The 10349-nt window shown below is 27.6% G+C and overlaps 1 protein-coding gene across 3 annotated transcripts in view; it reads left to right on the top strand.

Annotated features, from left to right (window-relative positions):
• LOC100212937 (rho-associated protein kinase 2) overlaps window positions 1-8295 on the top strand; it is a 108811-nt gene extending 100516 nt beyond the window's left edge. For 2 of the 3 annotated variants that reach the window (XM_065814509.1, XM_065814511.1), the window contains one exon: window positions 7864-8295. The gene's annotated coding sequence lies outside the window, so the exon portion shown is untranslated. The remainder of the gene's footprint in view (window positions 1-7863) is intronic. The other variant, XM_065814510.1, reaches the window with a different exon arrangement.
• Window positions 8296-10349: the final 2054 nt, after the last annotated feature.

Consider the following 10349-nt stretch of genomic DNA (forward strand, 5'->3'; position numbering starts at 1 on the left):
ATAACATAAGTCATGAAACCGACTTGTGCAATAATTTATGTAGCAGAGAAATATATAGAATTTTCCAGAACATGGTATAACGCTGTGCTCTATCAGCCAGGACAGTGATGTTACGGTGACATAGTTGTTCGGGAAGCTTCTGTAGAGTTCTAAAATTTTCTTCAGCTGTTTTGCAGTCTGCTATAAACTGGTATATAAGCAAGGTGTTTAAAGCAGCTAGTTGAGTTTTAATTATCTTAATTTGGTGTCAACATTATTATTGCCTTATTTTAATTATTGCGCATTCTCTATAGTTTAAGTATAAAGAGGTCCTTGTATTATTTGGTAAGTTACATTTAACTCTTTCGCAAATTATAATTAAGCATATAATATTTTATTAGTGTCTGTCTTTTTCATTTTCTATAACTTTATTTGCTTCTTTTGAAATAAAACTAACACGGAGAAGAACAAGGAAACCTGGACAAAGATATATATATATATGTATATATATATATATATATATATATATATATATATATATATATATATATATATATATATATATATATATATATATTAGGGTGATGACTTTTTGATTCTTTTTCTCAAACATTATTTCCTGTAGCACAAATGAATGAACTTTTGCCTATTAATGACTAAAATGACGTTTATTCCATTAAGTATTGAAAAAGGTCATGCACAAACCACTTTGAAATGTTATTTATATAGGCATTTTAGCATTTTATGTAATTCTAATAACTATATATATATATATATATATATATATATATATATATATATATATATATATATATATATATATATATATATATATATATATATATATATATATATGTATATATATATATATATATATATATATATGTATATATATATACTCTGTCCAGTTTCAATCCCCATCAAGAAGAGGCAATGTGGCAATTTTTTATGAAGCACCCTTGAGCGAACGGAGTCGCATACCCCTGAAAAACCACATCATTGGACACTTCAAATTTCTTGAATCCACTGCTAAATAACGGAGAGAGAGGATCGGTTTAATTGCTGTAGAGCTTAAAGACCTATGGAGCAAAATGTTGAACATCCCGCCTGTATCTGATTAAGCCATTTGTGCAAAACTAGCAAAACTTCTGAAAGACTACGAGCGCTGCAGAAAAAAACAAAGCTTTAATTCATTGAATGAAATGTTTGACATGACCAAGATTAAAGGCGAATGGTTGTGCAAAGAGGATGAGAACCTCTACAAACTGCAAATTTAAAGTAAAAGTCATGTTGGTTATTCGACTGGCAAACCTGTTAGTGCCAATACCATCCACGCATCCAAGCAAAAGAGGGTAATGGAAGCGACTGTGTCCACACTTACCAACTTAGCACGACCTGATTGTTCCAAAAGTAGCACGGACTCATCCGAGAACAGTACAGACAGTCCTTGGCAGGATGACAATGCAGCATCAATGAGCAAAAGGAAGCATAACTCAACAAACATTGCAAGACGTCTTGTTACATGCTCAAAGCTGTTGTCCCACCGAGCAGCAGTGGTGTGCCGCCAGCTTTCTAATGAGGGCATTGAAATCCCAACCTCATGTCAATCAGCAATCCACAAGGCTATCTACAGGAGAGCTGCTCGGGTGAAGAAACACTTGGTGAGCACGCTTCATCTGGAGAAGTGGTGCATACACTTTGATGGCAAACACAATGAGGGCTTTGAATATCAGGTCGTGGTCCTCAAGAATGAATCTAAAGAAATTAAGTTGACTGCGCTAAAATTGAAAGATGGGAAAGCTCGAACAATTGCAGAAGGACTCCAGGATGTGTTAAAGGAGTTCAACTTGTGGGGATCAGTTGTGATGATTGTTGCCAACACAATAAACGTGAATACCGGCAAGAAGACAGGCATCGCAGCAAATGTTTGAAGAGAAAGGTTACCCCAAACCCAAGTTCATCAGTTGCCAGCACTATGTGCTGGACCGCATTCTTCGCGTTGCCATGGACAATGAGCTCCATGGGTCAACTAAATCACCAAACATCAAGTATTTCTTTGTGCAGGATTCGATGAGCAATTACGATAAATTAAAAGCAGCTTTTAGCAACGGTAAAACTGATATTAAGGAAACAGACGGCTGGAGAGATGACATGAAGTTTCTCTACCACCTCACTCGTATCTTCCGTCACTTAACTGAGAGGAATGAGATCCCCTTCGTGAATTTCAAACAGATCCTAAACATCAGTAATGCACGCTGGAACTCTTGTGCCATTCTAACCCTTCTCGCATTTATTCTGATACCAGAAACCCAGATCAGATTGCGTAAAATCTGTCCATTCATTTCTTACTCATGGGCTGACCATTGGTTCAGCAGTCAATTGTTCCGCGTTGAAGATTTTGAAGAACTCATCAATCTGTAGTTCTCAATGACTACCCAAAAACTCTCAATTGCTTGAAAACCCACTGGAAAACAGATGACTCTCCAATCAATATTGCCCGAAGTAACCAGTGCTGCGAGCATGCCATCAAAGTTATGCAAGAATTGCACGACTCCTGCTGCAACAAGGACAACCTCCCACTGAGATTCATCTTCTCTAATGACATTATCGTGAATATTTGACTTTCTTGTGCGTTTGATGATCCTATATAATGTTGTATGCATGTGACTCTACAGCTTGTGTTCAATTTTGTATCTGCTTACAGTGACTTCAAAAATTTGGCCAAAAAGCTAATAAATAAAATTCTTAAAATCATTTTGTGCGTGAGGTTTTTTTATCAAATCGCCTTGAATGTAATATTTTATTTAATCTTAAATGAAAGCTCATCAAATTATGATACAGGGAAACAAGGTAGTATGAAATTCATCACCCTAATAAACATATATATATATATATATATATATATATATATATATATATATATATATATATATATATATATATATATATATATATATATATATATATATATATACAGGCACTGAAAAAAGTTTAGAACCACTTAACAATTTTGCGTAATTTCATTATTTTTTCAATGTATGAAACTAATATTGAACTTTAATGATAAATTATATATATATATATATATATATATATATATATATATATATATGACATGTTTTAATAAAAAATACACATTAAGCGATCAATAAACAAACACACACAAATGTGTTGACTTTGAATGAAAATAAATACATTTTAAACATTTAAACTTTTTAATAAATACATTTAAACAAAGCACTGTAAATATTTATGTCAATATTTACAAGGATATCCTTTGTTTTTAATCACCAGATGAAGTCTTCTATATATCCTTTAATTTTTAAAAGGATATATTCTATATATCCTTTGTTTTTAATCACCAGATGAAGTCTTCTTGGCATACTTTCAACCAACTTTGAACACTGATCTTTATTAGCTACCAGACACCAAACTCGTTTGATTTCATCCTTCAAGGACTCTGTAGATGTACATTTGGTTCTATCAAGATTATCTTTGATGTATTTCCACAAATTTTCAATCGGATTAAGATCCGGACTATTTCCAGGCCAAGGAAGGAACTTCAATTTTGTTGTCTACAAACCAAGCCATTGATATTTTAGAGGTGTGACAAGTGGCATTATCTTGCTGAAATATTGAACAGTGAAGCTTTTTCAAAGAACATTTTGCGTTTTGTGACAAGATGTCAACATGAACTCTATACTTCCTGCACTCTTATATGCAATGCAAGCCCAAACCATGACCCCTGGAGTGTCAATGTTTGATTGTCTTGATGGTGTACCTTGGATCATATTTTGAGGAATTAGGATCACGTCGGACATATTGTTGTTGGCAATCTTGTTGCAAAAAGGTTGACTCGTCATGCATGTCATATATATATATATATATATATATATATATATATATATATATATATATATATATTTATATATATACATACATACATATATATCTATATATCCATATATATATCCATATATATATATATATATATATATATATATATATATATATATATATATATATATATATATATATATATATATATATATATATATATATATCCATATATATCCATATATATCCATATATATATATATATCCATATATATATCCATATATATCCATATATCCATATATATCCATATATATCCATATATATATATATATATATATATATATATATATATATATATATATATATATATATATATATATTTATATATATATATATATATCCATATATATATATATATAGATATATAGATATATATAGATATATTTTGATATAATAATATATTAACTGTTTAATATGTTAATATATTACTATATCAAAATATATTTAAAAATAGTTATATGCTGCTTTTTTATCAAAATCAACTTAAATATTGTAAACATTGTATAACAAAAATATGACTTTTAAAGATATATATATGTGTGTGTGTGTGTGTGTGTGTGTGTCTATATATATATATATATATATATATATATATATATATATATACATATATATATATATATATATATATATATATATATATATATATATATATATATATATATATATATATATATATATATATACATATATATATATATATATATATATATATATATATATATACATATATATATATATATATATATATATATATATATATATATATATATATATATATATATATATATATATATATATGTATACACATCAGGGATGCAGAGTCCCAAAAGAACTCCAGCTTTATATCTCTACTTTTTCCAAGTCTGTGATGTTCAGAAGCTCAAAACATGTTTGTTGACTTATGATCTGCTATAAGAAAAAAATTCATGAGATTTAATGACTTGAAGCTTATTGCGTACCATGACCCAAGTAGACGGTTGTGGATATCACAACCCTCTATTTGGTTTCCATCCTTCCTCTTTATTTTTTTCCCTCATCTTATTTTAGACAAATTTATTAAATAGTTAGAAATATATATATTGACATATCAACTCATTTAGACCAGAATCAAGTTTGCCAGCTCATACAAATCCTGATGCATCACCCTGATTTCATATCATGTTTTAAAAAAGTTTGAAGGATAATTATTTAAGGAATAGTTCTTTTGGTTAGTTGGTCAGCTCTCCTCTTACGGTGTATCAGGTAACATCTTTAAGATTATTATTATTTCTTACAAATTGCAGTATAAAAGTTCTCTTCTTTATATCCTGTAACTTCAGGGATTCCTCAAGGTTCTATCCTTGGCCCTGTACTTTTTCAAATTTACATTAAGGATCTCCCAGAAATCCTCATATCTGAGGTGGCATTGTTTGCTGATGATATTACTATTTATTCTTGTCTTGATAAGATACCAACACTCTCTGATTGCTTGGAGGGGCATTTGAGCTTAAAAAAAATTTCACTTCTGCTTCTGCATGGGGCTATTAGTAACTGGTGAACTTTAACTCAAATAAAACTCAATTTTTTTCAGCTAATCATTATCTCAATAGTCTAGATCTTTCTATATTTATGAACGGTAGTGTACTCGATGAGTCATCTACTCTTCATCTTCTAGGATTAACTATTACTTTTAATCTATCTTGGAAACCAATCAAATCGATCTGCTAAGGTTGCATCTTTTTCTCATGCTCGACACTTACTTAGGATTCTATTCTTTATTTTTATAAATCTCAAATCTGTCCTTGTATGGAATACTGTTGCCATATCTGGGGCGGATCTTCCAGTGATGTTTTTTCTTTTTTAGACAAGGTGCATAAATGCATTGTAAACAGTTGGACCTGCTCTTGCAGCTAACCTCCAACCATTATCATATTGTCGTAATATTGCTTCTCTTTCTCTTTTCTATAAATACTATAATGGGCACTGCTCTAAAGAGCTAACATTTCTTGTACCATCTTCTAATCATTTTCGTGTTACTCTTCATTAAATTAAGTCTCATCATTTTACTGTGACTGCTCCTAAGTGGTACAAAAGTTCTAATTCTTCTTGTTTTTTGAACAAGATGTAAGGAGTGAATTCCATCAGTTCTTTGGAATTCGCTCCTTACATCTTGAGTTCCTGGTTTATATAATTTGCAATTTTTTAAGTCGTCTGTTAATTGTTATCTTACTCTATAAACTTCATCTTTTATTTTCCAGTAACTTCCAACTCTAATAGTGGTTGCTTGTAGCGTTGTTGGAAGAGAAGGTTCAAAAAAAAAAAGTTGTTAAATTGTATTTTTTGGTTAGTAATGTTAATTTTAAACAATACATATAAACTTTGATTAACTTTCTGTCAGTGTGCATCAAATTCTTATCTTATTTTGTTTTATCTTATTTCTAATTAGAGTTTTAGGATTATTTGCATAATTGTTGATGATATTTTTCATTTTAGGATTATTAGTTATTTTGTTTTTATTTTAAAAGCTTAGCTGTAAGAAAGGAGCAACTTTTTTTATTGAAGTTGCATCATTTTTATAGATGACTTCTTTTTAGATGACAATTTTTTTTTTTTTTTTTGTCTAAAATCCTTTTTAAATTATACATGTAGTTATACTCTGAACTTGGTTTTAGAGAAAATATTTTAGATGGATGTACAATATGAGTAACACAAACTTCAATACCTCTTGAATGAAAATGAACTTTTTTGAGTACTTTTAAATGCTGTGACTGTACTCTGGACTCTCTTATTTCATCTCCATTCAATCTCTGCTCTACACTTGCCAGTAGGTTGAAGTGTTATTATTTATTTTCTTACCTAATTCTTTAACAAAAGCTCTCAGACTTGACGGAAAGAAGACTATCATTATTTGATTTGGCTGTTCTGATAATGATTTTCTTTGTGTTACTGAGCAAGAACAGTCCTATTAAATATATCAATATTTATATATCAATATTTGTCGATATTATTTATGTTTGTTTAAATTACTATTGAATGCGGATTTTAAATAACTATTTGAATGAAAGAAATTAATAAGTATCTTTTACAGTCTTCATAAATACAGTGCAAGATTGGCTGTTATGTTAGTTCTTCATTTCCAATCAAAGGGAAAATTGAACTCATGAAAACTAAAGTGCTTCTAATACACATTTTTCATTGCAAGGAGAATCCATTGAAATACACAAGTGAGTACACTTGGCACTGCGAAAACAGTTATGTACGTAAAAATTTTAAAGAATTTTGTTGAGTTATTAAGAGTATAGACTCCGGCTCGAGTTAGTATAGGTTTATAGTACACATCTTAGCTGGTTTTCCAATCAAAAAGCGTTACTCGGTACTTACCCTTCTAGAGTCGTTACTAGGACTTACCCTTCTACAGTAGTTTTTCAAAATGCCTTTTCACGCATTTCGAGAAAAACGCAATTAAAAAATGTTTAAATTAAAACTCTTTCTAAGACGTTTTTTGAAACTAATAATTTTCATGAATTGTTTCGCAATTCTAATATTTATTCAATAAAGTTTGTAGGCATCTAAATTAGCTTATTTTGTAAATAAGTCAACTGTGATTTTTATAACCTTTGCGTTTTAAAAAACAGCTGTAGCCTTTTTTTTTATAATATTGTTCTTTAACATAACATTTTCTTCATTTTTTTCTTTCTTCATTACAACAATTTTTGATTTCTAAAAATATTGTTGCATTAAATAATATTAAATATTATTAAATACTATTCAATGTTTATATTAAACTGTAAATAGTGGGTGATATGATTCATTAATTATTTATACATGTTAATCCAGCCATCTTAGTTGATCATTCTGATCAAGGGGAAGTGAGGCATGTTTGGATCAAATTTTTAGACTGTTATAAAATTTGTACGATTATGTTGGTTAGATGTTAGTATAATTTTTATCTTTTATCTTTTTTATTATCTCTGTATTTTTTATTATTATATATATGTTTCTAGTTTGCCTGAATAATTTGAATAACACCTGATTGTTACATTACCACCGAGTTGAATAGTTCGGACTCACTGAGTTGATTTATGCATCAACAACGAGTAATTCGGCAATCATGTGATAGCTAACTGGTCTACCTAAAATATAGAAGATATCAGAATTAAAGAATGAATATTTTAAAAATTCAAAGGCTGCACTCTTTAATCTATTTGGTTCCTTGCCGTTTATATATCAATTCACCACAGACATAAAGCGTTTCACACAACAAAGGTCAATGAAAACTTGCAAATTTTGAACAAAAAGTTCCAAGATCGAGCTACTATTGTTGTAGTAGTCTATAAAAACAAAAATATAAAAAACGAATATAGAAATTTGATACTTTTTATGCCAATGTGTTAAATTTTTTTTAAAAAGAATCTTCTTTTTTATTATTATTATTATTTTTTTGGAGATATTTCATAGCGCACGTAGCAATTTTTTACATATAAATATGCATATATGTATATATATATATATATATATATATATATATATATACATACATATATATACATATATATACGCATATATTTATGTATTATACATATATATATATGTATATACTTATATGTATGTATTTATACTTATATGTACGTATATATATATATATATATATATATATATATATATATATATATATATATATATATGTATATATATATATATATATATATATATATGTATATGTGTATATATATATATATATATATAACATTTGAGTTGACAATAATTTATTGGCATTTTTTAGTTATAAATATTTAGTTTTATATTGCAATGAATATTTTTTTATGAAATTTATTAGGTTCAAACATCAGGTCTTTTCTATGATTCTACTTAACTTGAATAGTTCTTTGACCAGTGATATAGACTCGATTGTAAAAATTAAATATTCCATTATAAATTATTTTTCGAATTTTTAATGTAAAAACAACCTTTACATAATAATAGTAAAAATAGGTTTAATATGTTTCATAATTAGGTTTAAAATGTTTCAAAATTAGGTTTAATATGTTTCATAATTAGGTTTAATATGTTTCATAATTCTTGTTAAATGGGTGAAGAAAATACCAAATTTAATAAATTTTTATTCTCGTTAAATGGGTAACAATAAAAATTAAATAACTTTTTTTATTTGTTAGATGGGTCAACAAAACAAAAAAATTTATGGAATTTTTCTGTTTTGCAAATTGATGGAGTTTTTTGTGTGTATTAAATGGGTCAAGAAAATAGGGAATCTAGCATAAACTTTTTTGTTAATATTGCTAACACAACTTGTCTCTGCACCTGGGGATCTCTTTAAATGCATTAAGAAAATTATTAAAATATGTTTATTAAATGGTTCAAGAAAAAAAAAAACTTAAATTATTTTATTTGTTAAATGAATCAATAAAATTTAATAAATTTTTTTAGTTGAAAAATGCAGAAAATATAGTAAATCTATTCAACTTGTTAAATGGATCAAGAAGATAGGAAATTTTTAATTTTTATTTCTGTAAAATTTGTCAAGAAAACAGAAAATTATTAAATTATTTAACTCGCTTAATTGGTCAAAAAAAAGGAAATTTAATAAATTTTATTTACGCGTTAAAAAGGTTAAGAAAAAACAAACTTATACTTAAACTAAGTAAACTTAAGGTAGTAGTACCCTTTAAGAGTAAAAAAATTTAAAACTTAATATTTTATAGAACCATTTATGTTTTTCTAAAGTGTTAAATTAAATTATTTCAAAAATAACAAAATTAATTTTTTTAACCCCCTGCTCGGTAATATGTGCATAAATTAGCAAAATTTAGGCAAAAAAATGGACCTTTTTTTAACAAGAATATCTTGAGAACCATTCATGTTTTACAAACCAAACTTTATAATTAGTTTTATACATGTTCAAAAAATGTGCCGAATAAAAAATTATACAATAAACAACATTTAATAACTTTAAAATCATTTTTAATACTTTAATATAAAAAAAGTTGATTTTCTTTGGTTCAGCACATCACTAATACACTCAAGAATAATTGCTGAAAGTTTGAAAAAATTCCAATGAGCTATTAAAAAGTTATGTTTGTTAAAAATTAAAAATTGCACCAAAAGTTAATCTCTAGAAAAACGCAATTTAAAAAAATACTAAAAGTACATTAAGTTTTTTACACAATAAAAACCACCACTGTTGTATGCAATATCTTCTGCTTTATCATGTTGGTCATTAAAACCTTTTTAAGGAACAATTTAGTCATAAGCACACAAAAAACTATACAAATTAGACTTGTATTTTTCAAGATATTGCAAGAAATATATCTCTAAGGCCCGTTGCTTATGATCCAGTACGAAAACTATTCAGGCCTTTTAATTTTTTTTTTTTTTTTGAATTTCTTTTTATTATTATAAGAGTAGACGTAATAAATGAATGAAAAAGAGAAAAGTTAATAAATTATTTTACATGTTTAATGGGACAGGAAAA

The sequence above is a fragment of the Hydra vulgaris genome, chromosome 12, assembly GCF_038396675.1.
Source record: "Hydra vulgaris chromosome 12, alternate assembly HydraT2T_AEP".
NCBI lineage: Eukaryota > Metazoa > Cnidaria > Hydrozoa > Anthoathecata > Hydridae > Hydra > Hydra vulgaris.